This window comes from Tamandua tetradactyla, chromosome 6, assembly GCF_023851605.1.
Source record: "Tamandua tetradactyla isolate mTamTet1 chromosome 6, mTamTet1.pri, whole genome shotgun sequence".
NCBI lineage: Eukaryota > Metazoa > Chordata > Mammalia > Pilosa > Myrmecophagidae > Tamandua > Tamandua tetradactyla.
The window spans coordinates 57,386,375-57,400,975 of NC_135332.1; positions in this window are offsets into that span (position 1 = coordinate 57,386,375).

Genomic DNA, 14,601 nt, shown 5'->3' on the forward strand with positions numbered 1-14,601 from the left:
TAATGCTTTTGCTGTTATGGGATGCCCTCAATCTATTAAATAGACAATGGTCCTTATACAGGAAAATAATTTCATAAAGTTTATACTACTTTTAATATTACTCATATCACAGGAATTCCACATAATCTCTCAAGGCAAGGAATTATTAAATGAGCAAACCGGATGCTAAAGTCTATGCTCTTAAAGCAAAAAGGGGGAGGTGATGATCAGGATGATGTTATGAAAATATATACACCAAAAGATCAATTAGCAAAACCACTGTTTACTCTAAATTTTTTAAACATTTATGATAATTCATCAGACTCCTGCAGAACAACATTTTAGTAATTTGGGAAAGAAAAATGATACAACCCAAACAGAACTGCAGCAGTAGCCAATCTATTGGAAAGATGTTAAAGATGATTTATGGAAACCAGGAATGGTAAAGGTGTGGGGTAGGGAATTTGCTCTTGTCATTGCAGATGACAGAACCTCGGTTTGGATTCCCTCGAAGAGAATAAAACCCAGACATGTCAACCCGGACGAAAATAACTAAATGGGTAATGTATATTATAGGACATATAACTTTAATTGCTGAAGGACAGGGACATAGTCATACTTATTGGGTTTGTATTCCTAACCCACCTCTTCCGTGGGCCCTAACATGGGCCAATCCAACTTTACCAAAATAATCTGAATACAAGTTTAGGATTCCCAGGTCCGGTAAGAAGAAAACTGGTGTCAAATTTAATTCTTCCATTTTTAGAAAGACCTGTATGCATAACTTTATGGAAACAAAGGATACTTGCCTGTTAGTTGGGAAAGAAAATTGGAATGGATTGCAGTTATGTCATATGGATTGAGCAGTTATCATAATTAATGATTCCTATGGAATTGTAAGAGATGCAGCCCCTGTGGGGTCTCCCATCTCTAACTTGAAGATAACTGAGACTATATGGACAGGCAAGCTAAATTGGGGTTTAATTCATGGATGATAATTTGTGCCAAATTCATGGGATGATAAATATAGCATTAGTCAATGAAATTGACAGAAAATTTTCCTCAGACTGAGACCAATTTTTATAGCCAATTCTAGTAACTATAACTTCTCTTTAAATAGCAGCCATAAACACTATATACAAATATGTATTAGAGATCCATATATATTTGTTAAAGTTCATATGCATATAAGAAATCAAACTTCTAATTGTGGGAATTGTTCTCTATTCACTTGTCTCCAAGCATTTATGTTGCAGGAAAATGAGATGATTATAGCAGCAAGGAGAAGAGGTATTTGGCTGCCGGTGCAGATGTCAAGATCCTGGCAATCCTCTCCAAAAACACATATACTGATCCATTTGGCAAAAGAATATCTAAAAAGGACTAATAGACTAATTGGACTCATTATTGCAGCTGTCATTGGAATCACTGGAAGCATCACAGTGGCTGCAGTCACTGGAACTGCATTGCATCAAACTATACAGATGCAGCATTGTTAGAAAAACACCAGTGAACTGTGGCATAGACAATCTCATTGATGAGCAAATTAATAATAGACTAAATGATATAAAACATGACATTGGTTCATATTGGAGATCAAACGTATAATTTAAATTTTTTACAAAGTTTAAAGTATAAATGGAATGAGAGCAGTTTTTGTATTACCCCCTTTTAACATATAACCTGTCTGAAATAAAATGAGAAAAGGTAAAAAGGCATCTTTTAGGGCTTTCAGATAGTTTAAGTCCTGATATCTTAGAATTACAAAAAAGGGGTATTAGAATTATCTCAGAATAATTTACATATAGCCTATGGAGGTAATGCTACACTATCACTTACCCAATAGCTAAAAAATCTTAGGTTTGGGGCTTTTTATACTACTTTGCTTCCTCCTCAGCTGTGTTTAACAACAAAGAATCAAAGTCAGAGAGCTTGACTGGCAGCCAATGACGGGTAAGACCCTTCCTTCCGAGCCCAAGGGCAACCTAAGACAGGCGCTGGTCACCTCTGCTTATAACCATCCTAAAAATGTGATTCTTGCAAAAACTCTTGGCTCCCTCCTGAATCAAAGTCAGAGAGCTTGACTGGCAGCCAATGACAGGTAAGACCCTTCCTTCAGAGCCTAAGGGCAACCTAAGACAGGAGCGGTCACCTCTGCTTATAGTCACCCTAAAAATGTGATTCTTGTTTTCCTTGGCTTATAAAATAAAAAGGGGGAAATGTAGGAGCCAAGGGTTAGAACAAGACCTGCAGAATTTGGGGAAGCAGCTGGCCTCAGGATGGTGGCTACTGCCGTGGAGATTGTTATGTAGAGCAGTCTGGGAGGAAGAGAATGTTTACCCCAAATGGTTATGTTAAGTATAAAGAACACTGAAAGATAAGAACTTTGCTCCCTCAGGAAATGCATGCATGCCTATTGACATCCTGTGGTATATAACCAGGATCTGGTTAAGAATAAAATTGTCTGAAGTCTGTCTGAAGTAAACTCAAGCTTCAGACTCCCTTAGCCCGTCTGTGTCTTTCTTTCTTTCTTCCTTTCTTTTTTTCTCATCATTCCTTAATATCCTTCGAGCTCCGTTTCAATAGGAAGCAACAAGGATGCAAATAAATAAAATCAGAAATGGAAGAGGAGACATAATAACAGACCCCACAGAAATAAAGAAGGTAATGACAGAATACTATGAGCAACCATATGCTAATAAACTAGAAAACATAGATGAAATGGACAACTTCCTAGAAAGGTACAAACAGCCAACGTTGACTCAAGAAGAAATAGATGACCTCAACAAGCCAATTAAAAGTAAAGAGATTGAATCAGCCATCAAGAAGCTCCCTCCCAAAAAATCCAGGACCAGATGGCTTCACATGTGAATTCTGCCAAGCATTCAAGAAAGAATTAGTACTGATCCTGCTCAAACTCTTCCAAAAATTGAAAAGGGGGGAAAGTTACCTAACTCATTCTATGAAGCCAACATCACCCTCATCCCAAAGCCAGACAAAGATACTACAAGAAAATAAAATTATGGACAAATCTCTCTCATGAATATAGATGCAGAAATTCTCAATAAAATATTTGCAAATAGAATCCAGCAACACATTAAAAGAATTATATACCATGACCAAGTGGGATTTATTCCGGGTATGCAAGGATGGTTCAATATAAGAAAATCAGTTAATGTAACATACCATATCAACAAATCAAAGCAGAAAAACCACATGATCATCTCGACTGATGCAGAAAAGGCATTTGACAAAACTCAGCATTCTTTTTTGATGAAAATACTTCAAAGGACAGGAATTAAAGGGAACTTCCTCAACATGAAAAAAGGAATATATGAAAAACCCACAGCTAACATCATCCTCAATGGGGAAAGACTAAAAGCTTTCCCTGTAACATCAGTAACAAGGAAAGGATGACCACTGTCACCATTGTTATTTAACATTGTGCTGGAAGTTCTAGCCAGAGCAATTAGACAAAAAAAGAAATAAAACGCATTCAAACTGGAAAGGAAGAAGTAAAACTCTTACTGTTTAAAAAGGATATGATACTATATGTCAAAAATCCCAAAAAGTCCACAGCAAAGCTATTAGAGCTAATAAACGAGTACAGCAAAGTGGCAGGATATATGATCAACACCCAAAAATCAGTAATGTTTCTATACACTAGTAATGAGCAATCCAGGAGGAAGTCAAGGGAAAAAAATCCATTTACAATAGTAACCAAAAGAATAAAATATTTAGGAATTAATTTAACTAAGGATACAAAAGACTTATACACAGAAAACTATAAGAAATTGCTGAAAGAAATCATGGAAGACTGTATTAGTTAGGGTTACCCAGAGAAACAGAATCAACAGAGAACATTCGCAAATATAAAATTTATAAAAGTGTCTCACGTGACCGCAGGAACGCAGAGTCTAAAATCCGCAGGGCAGGCTGTGAAGCCAACTCTGATGGAGGGTCTGGACGAACTTCACAGGAGATGCTCGCCAGCCAAAGCAGGAATAGATCCTGTCTCTTCTGAATTCTCCTTAAAAGGCTTCCCGTGATTAGATTAAGCATCACTCATTGCAGAAGACACTCCCCTTTGGCTGATTACAAATGTTGGTTACAAATGTAATCAGCTGTGGATGTAGCTAACATGATCATGATTTAATTCTATGAAATGTCCTCATTGCAACAGACAGGCCAGCACTTGCCCAAGTAGACAAACAGGTACCACAACTTGGCCAAGTTGACACATGAACTTGACCATGGCAAAGACCTAAATAAATTGAAGGGTAATCCGTGTTGTTCATGGATTGGAAGACTAAATATAGTTAAGATGTCAACTGTACCTAAATTGATTTATAGATTCAATGCAATACCAATTGAAATCCCAAAAACTTACTTTGCGGAAAAAAAAATCAATAAACAAATTTATTTGGAAGAGCAGTGTGCCCCGAATAGCTAAGAATATCTTGAGAAAGAAAAATGAAGTGGGAGGTCTCACACTACCTGACTTTAAAACATATTACAAACATATTACATCAGTGTTTGTACCACTGATGATAACTCAAGCTCTCTGAAGGCGGGAATTTAGGTCTTTTTTCCCTGCTGTATCCCCAACACCTGTAACAGTACCTAGCATAGGGCAGATGCTCAATAAATATTTGTTACCTGAATGAATACATGATCAAGCCCATCTAACAGGACTGCTTTCCCAAACAATTCTCAGAGATAGAACTCACGCAACTTCTCTGTCTTAGAGTATCTTTAATCATCTAGTAAATTTTTTCATTACATTTATCTAATTACATCATTATATACTCAGGGGTTGCGGTTTTCATACTATCTTCTTGTCTACTTCTTTGGGTGAATTTCATGTTCTCTTAGTTTAGTCATTTCTTCCTAAAATATGACAAGTTTCCACTCTCCATTTTACAGATTCAGAGTTTGTGATTTCAGACATTCACCACTCTATTGCACCTCAAAAATATGACATGTATTAGATTCCCCCATCTTGAGCATCTTTATGAGGAACTGACATTCTTCCAATATGTGATTTAGTTTTATTCTAGATTATGTATTACAATCTCCTTTAAATTTTAATTTTTAAGTGGTATGTTCTGGTAAAACTAAATTGAACTTTGTCTGTTGGATTATCCTCTTAGCATGTGTTTTCAAAGAGACTCCCATTCTAGTTTGCTAACTGCCGGAATGCAACACACCAGAGATGGATTGACTTTTGATAAAAAAAGGGGATTTATTTCGTTAGTTCTTCAGAGGAAAGGCAGCTAACTTTCAGCTGAGGTTCTTTCTTATGTAGGAAGGCACAGGGTGATCTCTGCTGGCCTTCTCTCCAGGCTTTTGGGTTCCAACAACTTCTCCTGGGGTGATTCCTTTCTGCATTTCCAAAGGCCTGGGCTGAGCTGCGAGGGCTGAGATGAGGTATGCTAAGCTGCTTGGGTTGTGCTACGTTGAACTCTCTCATTTAAGCACCAGCCAATTAAATCAAACATCATTCATTGCAGCAGGCACGCCTCCTAGTCGACTGCAGATGTAGTGAGCAACAGATGAGGTTCACGTACCATTGGCTTATGTCCACAGCAACAAAACTAGGTACCTTCACCTGGCCAAGTAGACAACTGAACCTAACTGCCACAACTCCCATTTTATTTTCCCCTCTGAGATTATATTCTCAGACATTTTGACAGACAACAAAAACCAACAATTTTCCTACATTAAAAAGACCCTCATAATTTTGACAAATTGATATTTCTTCAGCATCTGCCCATCAAGAAATATTCTATATTTCAATATTTTCTAGATCTGATAGTACCCTTTGTGCTATGTGTCAGTGATACGAATACCTGTACCTTACTATGTGATCTTAAGTGACTTTTATACAACTGTTAATTTCAAAAGCATCTTAGGGAACAGATCTATACACCCTGAAACATTGGCCTTAACTCATTTAGTCTTCTGGACCAGAAGACGTTACAATTGCCTTGAGTAAGAGTACAACGTTCATGCAGAATTATTGGCCCAAGACACATTTACAGATTACAGAATTCTCATAGATCAGAGTCTGAACATATAGCACATAACATACCATTGTAACAAAGCTTTTTAGGTTTATTCATAACAAACTGAATATGTTCTTAATTTAGCAATATATTACCAATATCAAACTCCACACCTGATTTCCATTTGTACTAAAACGTATTCTAACAAAGAAAATTATTCAATATTAATTCTTGCCATGAAACCAAGCAATCCATCTCTAGTTGCATACAAACTCCTCAAAACATGAACGATCCTTAAAAAAGAACCCAAGGTGGAAATTTAACAACCTGTGTCCTTAACTCCTGACGATGGTGACTCTCACATGCTTCTCAAGTTGGAGTTCAAATGTCCAGTTGTGCAGAAAGTCTTGACCTGACAATCTGAGATTTGTCCACTGGACTCTGGATTTACACTTTTTCTAAATCCAAACAAGTCCATTTAGACTTTTGATCCTTGGTCACTCATAAATAAAATTTATAATTTCAGCATCTTTTACATTTCCCTGAATAAGGATCTACAAAAACTGTTATATCCTCTTTACAAAATAGTAACACTAATAATTGTCCATAGAGTGCAAATTCTCACTTTGGTACTTTAGAAGAAAAGATTAACATCATAATTATTAAATTTTTAGATTTATGACATTGCAACTTGATACCATGTATTTATATATATTCTACCTTTTGTGTTCACGTGACATGATATAGCTTTAGAAATTACTCCACAACTTGGTTCAAATCAATGTGAAATTTGATGATACTCATTGTGCCTGATTAAAAATATTGTGTACTCCAGACGGGCGGGCCGCGGTGGCTCAGCGGGCAAAGTGCTTGCCTGCTATGCCGGAGGACCTCGGTTCGATTCCCGGCCCCAGCCCATGTAACAAAAACGGAGAAACAGAATACAATAAAACAAGAAAATGTTTAAAAATGTTTCCCTTTCTTCCTTCCTTCCTTCCTTCTATCCTTCCTTCCTTCTCTCTGTCTTTCCTTTAAAAAAAAAAAAAAAAAAAAAAAAAAAAAAAAAAAAAATATTGTGTACTCCAGAAAAGCCATGTTTTTATCCTGATCCAATCTTGTGGGGGCAGCCACTTCTTTTCATCGTGATTCAACACTGCAGGTTGGAATCTTTTGATTAGATTATCTCCATGAAGATGTGCCTCACCCAATTGTGGGTGTGACCTTTTGATTACATGGAGATGTCACTGCATCCATTTCAGGTGGGCTTGACTTTTTTACCAGATTCCTTTAAAAGTGGAAACATATCGGAGACAGCAAGAAACGACAGAACCTTCTGAAACATCACAACCAACAAAGAGAGAGCTGACACAAATTTCAAAGCAGAGCTGACACAGATGTCAACATTTGAAGAACAGAGACATAGATGTTTGGAGATGCCTGGAGCCCAGCAGATGACCCACGAGATGTTAAGATGTTAAGATGGAAGCCCAGAGATGAAGGCCAGCCCTGGAGAAGCAAAGTGATGAACCCCCACAGGAACAGAGACTGAAAGCAGTGGAGCGCAGGAACAAGGGACCAGAAGATGCTAGCTACATGACTACCCAGCTGACAAAGATGATCCTGACCCACTGATCTTCCTTGAATTAAGGTATCTTTCCCTGGATGCCAAGTTTGGACATTGTTTTTGTCTGCTAAAGCTGCCAGAATGCAACAAATCAGAGATGGATTGGCTATTAATAAAAGGTGATTTATTTCATTAAAAACTTACAGTTCTTCAGAGGAAAGGCAGCCAACTTTCATGTGAGGTTCTCTGTTACACGGGAAGGCACAGGATGATGTCTGCTGGCCTTCTCTCCTGGCTTCTGGGTTCCAATAGCTTTCTCACTCTCCAAACTTCTGGGCTGAGCTGCAAGTGCTGAGATGAGGTATGCTGAGCTGCTTGGGCCATGCTGCATTAAGCTCTCTTCTGAACTCTTTTAAGCCTACAGCTAATAAAAGTAAATTCACTCCTTGAGGAAGGCACTCCCCTTAGCCGACTGAACCAGCCATGCATGAATTTCACATGCTAATGATTTAATTCCACAGCAACAGAACTAGGCACTATAACCTGGCCAAGTTGACACCTGAATCTAATTACCACAGATTTTTTTTGGGGGGGGAGGGGGACTACTGGGGAAATGGTGGTGGTGCAGTCCAGGAATCGAACTCAGGTCTCCCACATGGAAGGTGAACATTCTACCACTGAACCACCCATGCACCAGTTTGGACATTTTTATAGGCTTAGAAATGTCAACTTGTAACTTACTAAATTCCCCTTTTTAAAAGCCATTGCAGTTTGGGTATATCACATTCTGGAGCTTGCAAACTAACACATTCATCTTGTTTTTGTTCATTTGTTTGAAAATTATAAACATGCTAACATAATAATATAACTTAAGAGGTTCATATTAAATAAAACATTCAGGGATTAAATGTCTTGTTTTACAGCTTACTACTTTTCAGGAGCATGGTCCAAGAAAGGCCAAGATGCTGATTTAAAGTTGGCAATACTGGCCAGAAGCCAGGGAGGTAAAGCCAGGTAAACAGAGCAACACCTCATGTGATTGTGTAGAAATGCATTTAACAAAAAATAAATTAAAACAAAGTCTTATTTTCCATAGAACCAAAAGTCAAGAAAAGAAAATTTTATGTTAAAAAAATAGTAGTAATGCTTCAGTGGAGAATAAGGAATACCATGAGGAAGAGGCACATTCAAATCATTGCTGATGACAGTGTAATTGGTAAAAAGCTTTTTTGATAAATACCTTCACCATATCTGTCAGGAGTAACCGGAGCCCCTGGATTGTCTTTTTCTGGGGTCTTAGGAAAGCTTCAAGGAAGAAAAAGGAGCTACGTTGACATATGTTTCTTAATAAGTTGCTCAAATTAGAATAATGGTTAAAATCCTGATGGCATGCACCCTTCATGGAGCATCGCGGTCACTAGCATGAACATCAGGGTTTTTTTTTAAGATTTTCATTTTCATTTTTAAACAAAAGAAAAAGTGTATGTATAAATATATGTGTATGTATAAATATAAATGAAAATATCTGTTTCGCTAGAATATAAAAAATGTTGCCAGTATTTCTACATATTTGCTGTATTATCTTCTATTTATGCTGAAAAAGTATATTTTGAAAAGCTATGTGCATGTATATGGATATAGATAGATAATGATAGATACCTAGGTAGCTAGGTAATAGGTAATAGATGAATAGATACATAGATTAGAGTAGATAGATAGGTACATACAAACATACATACATAGGTACATGGACAGATGGGTAATATGTGAAAGGAGGGAGGGGGTGAATGGGTGTGAGTTTGCAGGAGCCGGGAGGGCTGTCAACATGTATTACTTTCGGGGGGGCTGGGATATGGGGAAGTGGTCAGGAGGGGTTATTTTTTCTTTATATAGCTCTATTTTTCATTTGTTATAGCAAGTATGTATTATTCTTAGAGTGGGAAAAGAAAAAAATATCTACTAGAAGAAATTTAAAGATCAAAAGGGAAAGAAACAAGATTTTTATTTTCAAGAAAATAAATTTCAAAAGACAACAATGTTTTAGGAATTTATTACTGGCAAGTCTCTGAAGGATCCCTTGATCCCAAGTACCCAGTAGTAACCACATTTCCATTGTGCAGTAATACTTTGCATTATCAAACAATAAGATTACATTAAATGAGCCCACACATCACCTCATGCTGTAAGAACTGTGATATTCTTAGGGCATTATTCAGTGTCCTCAAATCTGTTTAAAACAGCTACTAGCAGCATGAAGCACTGTGGCCTCTTTACAGTTGGCCATGTGTCATTTCACGTTTATCAGGAGAATGGAGAGTTTAAAAGTGGTTTCTTTTTTTGTGTGTATGCTGTATGGTGGGGTCACATTTCACCACTTTTCCATGTGAGTATCCCATTATTGCAGCACTATTTGTTGAATTTTTTTGTTTATTTGTTTGTTTGTTTTGCTCATGTCTTTGTTTTTTCAGAAGTGCACAGACCAGGAATCGAACCCGGGTCTCCCGCATGGCAGGGCTTCTTCTTAAATTAAAAAAAAAAAAAAAAGCCAAGGAGAGTGAAAGATAGGACAAAACCTAAAACACCTGTTTCTAAGCTCTGGCCCAAGGAATAATAGTAGTTCCAGGCAACACTTAGCAAGTGCTTGCTGTGCTCTGGTCACTGTTTAAGGGCTGTATGTTACTAGCTCATCTGGACCACATAACATCCTATGAAACAGGTTTTACTATTTTTCCCATTTCACATATGAGACAGTGACGTACAGAAAATTTGAGTCACTTCCTTAATATCTCACACTTCGTAAGGGTGTAGTGGTGGTGTTGGGGAAATAGACTCACGGCTCTTCTTCCTGCTAGAAATGGGCACAGGCAGCATTTTCTTCCCCCTTGTATTTATCGCCTCTGTATAAACTGTGGTTCAGGAACCTTGCTTTGCCCAAACTTCCCTCTCACATGCTCAAGTCCTCGCCATTCTTCTGCTCAGTTTAAACCCACTTCCTCCCACGAGTGCTCCCTGAACACCTAAGCCTCAGACATAACTTCCAAGTCTAAGCCCCTGGGCCACTTACTGCCCAGCACTGTAACTACCTGTGCCCTAGAGTACATCCTCAGACATGTAAATCCTCAAACGTTAAGGGATCATCATCAGGTGCCATCAACTCACCCTCTCAACTTACCAATGAGGAACTGACACCCAGAGAGGGAAGTGACTTGTCCAGGGCCCCACAGCTAGTCGGCAGCCAACCCAGGACCCGAATACCTCGCTCACTCCAAGACTACACTGAAGCTCCTTGGAGCCTAATAGGACTGGGCACCCCATGGATGCTGAGTAAGTGTTTTCAAATAAATGAGAAGTTGAGCTGGAGAAGTTCATCCCCTGGGATGTGGCGATCAGTTCTGCAAACATTAAAAGACTTACCAGGTGGAGGAAGGGCAAATGAAAAAGAGAAATTGTCCTCAGGAGAAATTGGTCCAGCTTGGGAAATTAGGTTAATCCTCTAGATCCAGGAGGGCTTCTTTACGAAGGTCAGTGAGGAGGAGAGGACACTCAGAAGGCTTTGGAACAAGGAACAGAAATCATCTTGCTCTGGCATTAGCTATTCTACTGGCTTGGAAAGGCTGAGATCCTGGAACCTCTGACTGGCCTGTGATGGAGGGCAGCAACCCTGATGCCCACAAGGACCAACTCCACTTAGGGTGTGAGCCTCAGCTGCCATGACAGAAACCTTGCTGTTGAGGGGTAAATCTGCTGGCAGCTACAACCCCTTCTGCCTTCCCTTGGGTTAGGTGAGACTTCTGTGGTTGAGGCCAGTCTGAGCTCAGAGAAGGTCTTCTGGGGCTTGTGCTGAGACAAGGAGCATCCCCAGCTCTACTCCACTATTCCTTTCACAGCAGGATCAAAAAGAAAAGCTGTTCCGAGAATCACATTGAGGTCATAGTTTTAGGGGTGATGGTTGCAGCTCCACATGAGAGAAGAGGCCAGAGTCCCCTGGCTGTGTGATCTTTGACAAGCCCTATCCTTCTCAGGTCTTTGGTGCCCCCTCTGAAGGAGGTGGACGAGTGTCTGCATCCTTTGGGCATGGTCGACCAACTTGGGTGGTCCCCACACTCAGAAGCATCTCTCTCAGTTCCGGGCTTCAAGACACCTTCATTCCTGCTCTCCTGCTGTCTGTCCAGCAGGGTGAGAGAAGGAAAGCAGTGCTGGCTAAGGGTTGAGGGGTCCTTACAGGACTAGAGGTTGCAGAGGGCACCAGACCTCTCCATGGAGTTGCTTAGTTAATTAACTAGTGGGTGACCCCCTCTGCTCCCCACCTTGGCTGTTGAGGCAGGTCTTCCTCTCCAGGGCATCGCTGCCTTAACTCTCTCTTCCCCTGCTGCAAACAGATCAGCTTCTGGGAAGGAGATGTGAAGGGCAGAGACCATGCTCACAAAGTGAGTCATCAGGCAGGAGACTTACTGGCAGGAGCAGAATAATCCATGGCAAAAGGCAAGGTGGGTAAATCAAGCATCTGAAGGAGAAGAAGAAATGAAAAATACCTGCCAAAGCATGGCTTACAGCACAGGGATAAAATCATAGCTGGCATTCAGACACCTGGATCTGAATCCTGACTCTGTCTCCAAATCGCTGAATGGCTTCAAGTACAGTGTTCTCTGGGTTCTTCTCCTCCTATTAGTGACATAGGTGCAGAGTGAGATTATATCTAAGAATCATTCCCAGTTGCCTGGTACCAAGATAGGTAAGTGAGCTCTTTGTGTCTTATTCATCTCTGGATGTCTTACCTTCTGGTGTTCAAGTCAGTACCTGCTTGTCATAGAGCAGTTGCATTGTTGAATACATCATTAAGATAAATGAGTGAGAAGTTAACAGAGGAAAGTAGAGATGGAGGGGATCTGTGTCCTTAGAATAGAAAGGAAGGACTGGAGGTTTATCTTGGATTAAAAATTGTGGATGAAGAGAAAGCTATTTGGGGCACAATCGAGAGATAAATCTTAGCTGGCCAGGAAAAGACTGCATTTGAGGAACTGGGTAGAAGCCCCCAGGGCTGGGGGCCAGTAATGGTTTCCCCTATTTACCACTGCCGACTCCCCCTTCTGTTAGGAGAGATGGAGACCTGCGGCTAGAGAGGGAAGGAGGAAAGGGTTGATGTACGGGTGTGTGGATGTAGATTCATGCACAGCTCTCAATGTGCCTCAGAGATTCCGTGAAGGTTTCTAAGTCTCTGGCATATGTTTGTATTTGGTCTTCATGTGTATGTGGATTCCAGACATGTATTCTACATTTTCTCTAAGTCCATGGATCTGTGTATGTGTGAATACCTGTGTGTAAATGACTGTGTGTCTCCTGTGAACCTGCACGTGTATATTCCTGTCCTGGAGGGTGGGAGTGTGTCTCTGGGTGTGCCCACGTATCTGGATTTGACAGGACATGTCTGCATCTGTGCAGACATGGAGCACTGTATTTCTGTGTCTTGATGCATCTGAGTGTTTGCTATCAATGGTGAACCTTTCTTCATAGGGTTTAAGGTTTAGGGGACACAGCTGGCTGGGAAGTAGGGCTTCTGGCTCTTTATCCTAAGGATCCCTGCTTCACTTTGTGACTTCAAGTAAATACTTCCTGTCCATTTCAAATCCGATATCTGACATACCTGGGCCTCAGGAAAGGGCTCTGAGCCAACACTGGAATTCTTTCCAACTCTTATCTGCCCATGGAAGGCTTGTCCTTCAAGCTGACCCTACTCAAAAGCCACATTCTCTGTGGCGCTTTCCCTGACTTTGTCAAGAGAGTTACAGTTAAGCCCTATGCCAGGGCTTAAGGTCAGATAGGAAAAGACAACCAAGCATTTATCCTTAGAAGCTTCATCATTTAGTGAAGAAGATGGGCACCACAGCAGAAAAAGTCACGTTAATACCAGGCAAATGAAGGCTGAGTTCCAAATGAGGGCTGCAAGAGAGAGAGGAGAGAAGCACTCATGTGGACTAGAGAAATCACGAAAGGAGGGGCTGCTTGTTGGAGGAGGTGGGGCCGGAGCTGGGTATTGAGATAGGGTAGGGAGAGCATTCCAAGCAGGGAGCAGTACATGGGGAAGGCATGTGAGAAAAGCCCCTGTCCTAACCTGGCCAGGGCAGAAGGAAGAGGAAATGTATGGAGTTAAGACTGGACAAGAACAGTGGGATCTATGTTGGAAAGCTTTGAACGCCAGGCTGAGCAGTTCGCATTCTTTATGGGCAATGCATGGGGAGACTGACAGGACAGTAAGGCAGACCGGGAAGAGCATGACTCAGGAATTCCCAGGGTCCCCACAACTCGGGCTTTCCCTCTTTATAGGGCCGCTCCCCTTGCCCACAGGAAACATGCTGAAGTCTCTGGGCTGAGATGGATGACAATGAGTCTGCAATTGGGACTGAGAACCTCTGGCCAGGAGAGAGATCAGCCCACAGGCCTTGCAGACAGTGCTGAGGTCTGGCATGCTGCCCTTCAGGAGGTAAGGCAATCTGGAATTTCTCTGGTATCTTCTTGCCTTGTATCTTCCATCCCACTTCACCTTCATTCTGCCTGACAGCATTAGTAAGGAAGAGTCACATTTTAGCTCTATTCCCCCCACAGAACATCTTCCTGTGCCCTCGCATTCTCTTCGCCTGCCTGGAATGCCCTTTTCGTTCCCGTGCCTCTGTGTACCTGCTAATCTCCTGCTCATTTTTCCAGACCCAGTCCAAACCCCACCTCTTTGGAACCTTGACCGAATCGGGTAGACAGAAGACATCACTTCCCCTGTGCTCATACCATGTGTAGTGCTTGTTACATTCTGCATGGCTGGAGGTCAATGACAGTGGCTAACCTACATCTACACAGCTCCAGAGCCCAACACAATGCCTGGCTCAAAGCAAGCGTTTAACAAATGGGCACAAAGTGTATGGTTGAGCTGTTCCACTGCCCCAGGGAACTCCACACAGTCCAACCCCATTTGGAGCACCCCCATCAATCCCTCATTTAAAAAAATTATTGACAAGGCAGAGGTAATCAGAACGGAAAGGGACTTGGAAATTAGGTCCAATT